We start from the raw sequence: 4,809 nt of genomic DNA, 5'->3' as shown, positions 1-4,809 counted from the left end.
GGTATAAGCCAACCTCCCCATAACCACTGACTCCCTCCCTCCCTCCGTCTCGCCTCCCTAACAAGGTCAAATTGACACACTGGACCACACACAATACCTAATCCCTTTTTGGGCAAACAATGGACAATCCCTTTGGCAAACAACGCTAACAGAATCGCCTTAGTGAGCCATTCAGAGTGGACGAGTCTGATCCACCACACCATCAGGAGACTGGGGGAGGTGGGAGGGGAGGGAGGGGGGGAAGGGATGAGGGTCTTTAACTGTTGATGATCTTCAATAACGAGGGGAGAGAGGGGGAAGGGGAGGGGAGAGAGGGGGACCTGTGAGGGGAGGCAAGTAAACAATGCCTTGCTGATCTCCCTAACTAACACGATAGAGGCAGTTGCTGAGGCGTCGATCTTAACACACACACACACACACACACACACACACACACACACACACACACACACACACACACGCTGTTGTGGTGCGAAATCTGTGTATGTGTTTAATAAGAGTAATTAATGGTTTCTTGAAAAATACAATGAACCAAAAGAGAAAATAGGTTACTAGTGTGTGTGTGTGTGTGTGTGTGTGTGTGTGTGTGTGTGTGTGTGTGTGTAAATGATGTATTCACTCATCAGACAGGTAGCCGAGGGGTAGGTGTTGTAGTCTACAATATACCTCCTCATGGTGTAAACTATTGATGAGTATTTATCCACAGGAGTGTAAACCAAAGTGTTTACCCCAAGCATGACGTTCTTTCCACACTCAAACTATGAACGTAACAACACCAAGCCCGGCAGGTGTGACTGGCTTAAGAAGATTGATATAAAAACAAAACACCAAAATTCATAATAATATTGTAATTCATTTTACATTAATATGGCAGAGTTAAAGAAATAGAATTACATGGATGTCCGTCCGGTTTTATCGACTTTGACCAATGTTCTCCAGGTAAGAACTATATTAATTATATTACCTGGTGCGTCCTGGCGAAAGAAACTTAACAACTTTTCGAACCTGGTTTTTTTTTTGGTTATTTCATTTAATTATGTATTATATTCTCTATTTTTCTCTATTTTCATCTATTTATGTATATATATTGCACACTCTTAGAGCCTTGCTGGGTCGAGATATGCTTCACAGATTATTAACAACTATTTTTACCTCAAATCTTTTCTCCGTGTTTGGGGAAGACCGCCTCACCGTCTGCTCAATATTTTAAATACAATTGCTATGATCGACTGACTTACACGCGGGTTGACCTTAAGTGAAAAACTTTTTAATAATATTTCTACACTGCAAGATCCCCTTCCCTCCTCTCTTCTCTTCTCCTCACCTGTTCTTCCTCTGTTTCCTCCTCCCTCCCCACATATCATCCTCTCCCACCTCCCCCTCCCTACCTCAACTTCCCCCATCTTACCCTTCCCTTCCCCTTCCCACCCACATTATCCTCACCCTTCCCCATTCCCTATCTCCTCCCTCTCCCATAACTCACCCACCACCACCACCACCACCACCACCACCACCACCACCACCACCACCACTAGAACCTCTACACTTAAAGTTTTGGGGCCAGTCTGTTTAGCTACAATCGGTAACTAACAACTTCCTATTATTATCATCCATTTTGCGGCGGTAGGTAGAGGTGGTTATTATGACAGGAGACGGGTTGATGGATCCCTGTCTGGCCTTCCTCACTATCCTCATTAAAAACCAAAAGGCAACATGATGGATCCTCAGTCGGTGCTATTAACTAATGGTGTAATATTTTTTTTTTTCGGGGGGAGGACAAGAGTGAAAAGAAAGATTCAGTTGCGTGTTGTTCTTTGTCTGCATAATGCGTGTGTGTGTGTGTGTGTGTGTGTGTGTGTGTGTGTGTGTGTGTGTGTGTGTGTGTTTGTGTGTGTTTTCAGGAGAGCATTCAGTGAGGAGTTTCCATCGCCTGTAATCAACATGTTGTTAGGTGATGGTTTAGTGGCAGCTCTCAGAAGCATCAAAGCAACAACCACTATTGAAGTAATCACCTGTTCTCTTCAGCTTAGTCTACCTCCTAGCATGGTGGTGAGGTGAGGGTGAGAGGGGTGAGGGTGAGAGGGGTGAGGGTGAGAGGGGGGGAGAGAAAAGGCATCATTTTCCCCACTCATCTCAAACCAATTACTATCAAACTTCAAAAAAAAAAAATATTATCCTTACGCCTCAATCTCCATACACACTCACTATAGCGTTAATTACACAAGACCTCTGATTACCTCAACACCCAAGACGCCACAAAGAAACCTTCAGGATCGTCGTCTTCAGGTACTCATTTCCTCCTTCGTCATTTTTAATTTATTTTTCCTACCACTGAAGTTAAAGAGATATAGTAACCTGTTTATAGGAATTTGTAGGAATTTCTTGATTGTCTGGTCTGGTGTGATGGGTGGTGTGTTGTGATGAGGAAGGTGTTGTGTTGTGGTGAGGAACGTGTGTGTGTTGTGGTGAGGAACGTGTGTGTGTTGTGGTGAGGAACGTGTGTGTGTTGTGGTGAGGAACGTGTGTGTGTTGTGGTGGTGAGGAGTTGTGTTTGTGTTGTGGTGAGGAACGTGTGTGTTGTGATGAGGAACGTGTGTGTGTTGTAGTAGAACGTGTGTGTATAGGTGGAACGTGTGTGTGTTGTGGTGAGGAACGTGTGTTGTGGTGAGGAAGGTGTGTGTGTTGTGGTGAGGTAACGTGTGTGTGTTGTGGTGAGGAACGCGTGTGTGTTGTGGGCAGGAACGTGTGTTGTGGTGAGGAAGGTGTGTGTGTTGTGGTGGAGGAACGTGTAAAGTTGTGGTGAGGAACGTGTAAGCTGGGTGAGAACGTGTGTGTTGTGGGTGGAGGAACGTGTGTTGTATAGGAACGTGTGTGTGTTGTGGTGAGGAACGTGTGTGTTGTAGAGAACGTGTGTGTGTTGTGGTGAGAACGTGTGTGTTGTGGTGAGGAACGTGTGTGTTGTGGTGAGGAAGGTGTGTGCTGGTGTGGTGAGGAACGTGTGTGTTGTGTGGAGGAACGTGTGTTTGGTGAGGAACGTGTGTGTTGTGGTGAGGAACGTGTGTGTGTTGTGGTTAGGAACGTGTGTGTTGTGGTGAGGAACGTGTGTGTTGTGGTGAGGAAGGTGTGTGTGTGTTGTGGTGTAGAACGTGTTGTGGGTGAAGAACGTGTGTGTTGTGGGTGTAGAACGTGTGTGTTGTGGTGTGGTGAGGAACGTGTGTGTTGTGAGGAACGTGTGTGTTGTGGTGAGGAAGGTGTGTGTGTGTGTTGTAGGAGAACGTGTGTGTGTTGTGGTGTAGAACGTGTAAGCAGGGTGTAGAACGTGTGTATGGTGGTGTGGTGAGGAACGTGTGTGTTAGAGGAACGTGTGTGTTGTGGTAGAACGTGTGTTGTGCTGTGGTGAGAACGTAAGCAGGAGGAACGTGTGTGTTGTGGTGAAGAACGTGTGTGTTGTGGTGAGGAACGTGTGTGTTGTGGTGAAGAACGTGTGTGTTGTGGTGAGGAACGTGTGTGTGTTGTGGTGAGGAACGTGTGTGTTGTGGTGAGGAACGTGTGTGTTGTGGTGAAGAACGTATATAAGTGTTGTAGTGATGATGATTATGGGTCAAGTGTTTCTCTCTTAGGTAGGCAATTATTATTTTTTTCTCTCTTCTCTCACTTTGTCAGACATGTTCCAACTACCTCAAGTTATTCTACCAAGCAGTTTTTTTTTTTTCTTCTGAGAGCCCTTGTTGTGAGGGTCGTTTATCGTGACGAACGACCTAATAAGTCTCGGGAATAATTGCCGCTTCGTGTAGGGGCAAGACCGAAGCGTAGCAGACTAGGACGATACCATTTCCACGTAAGAGGATTTTAAAATCTTACGCTGCCCCAAAAAATAAAATAATAATAATAATAATAATAATAATAATAATAATAATAATAATAATAATAATAATAATAATAAATCGCATTAAAAATAAGTGAAGCCTTCATCCACCCACCCACCTCAAAGTGAAGCCTCCATCCACCCACCCACCTCAAAGTGAAGCCTCTACACCAGCAGGAATGAAACCCCGGCCATAGCAGTTTTACCAGAGAGCTTCACGTTACCAGCCCCGACTGAGTTAAAACCCCCGGGACATTATTAGCGCAAAAACGTTACCTTAAACGTTTATTAATTTAGCGTGAGACTCCGTAAATGTTGTATGACTTCCTCGTGGGAGCCTGAGGTAGTGTGGTGGAGCCTTGGGGGAGTGTGGTGGAGCCTAGGGTAGTGTGGTGGAGCCTAGGGTAGTGTGGTGGAGCCTGGGGTAGTGTGGTGGAGCCTAGCCTGGAGCCTAGGGTAGTGTGGTGGAGCCTGGGGTAGTGTGGTGGAGTTTAAGGTAACGTGGAATGGTCAGGAGTAGTGTAGTTGGTGCAGGGTTGGTGGGAGGGAGAGGGAAAGGATATCTACATTCTCAGTTGGAGGGAAAAGGGAAAGGAGGGAGGGAGGAAGGAGGGAGGAAGAGAGATAAGGAAGGAAGGAGGAAGAGAGAGAAGGAAGGAGGGAGGGAGGGAGTTATGAAGTTACATACAGTAGGTGGGAATAAAATTGAGGATAAATTAGAATCAATGTATGGGAACAAACTTTCTTTATAATGTATAAATAATTTGTGTTATATTTGGGTACTCTCTTATTTTTGCATTTCTTTTCTTTTCTTCGCATATTTTCCGTCTTTTGTATATCCTTCACTATCTCTCTCTTCTCTCTTCCTATCCCAATCCCCCCCCCTCCAGTGGTTCCCCTCCTATCCCTACCCCTTCTCTAATGACCTTCCCCCCACCAACACC

Source organism: Homarus americanus, unplaced genomic scaffold (assembly GCF_018991925.1).
Source record: "Homarus americanus isolate GMGI-L3 unplaced genomic scaffold, GMGI_Hamer_2.0 scaffold25509, whole genome shotgun sequence".
Taxonomy (NCBI): Eukaryota; Metazoa; Arthropoda; class Malacostraca; order Decapoda; family Nephropidae; genus Homarus; species Homarus americanus.
Note: the sequence above shows the minus strand (reverse complement) of the source record.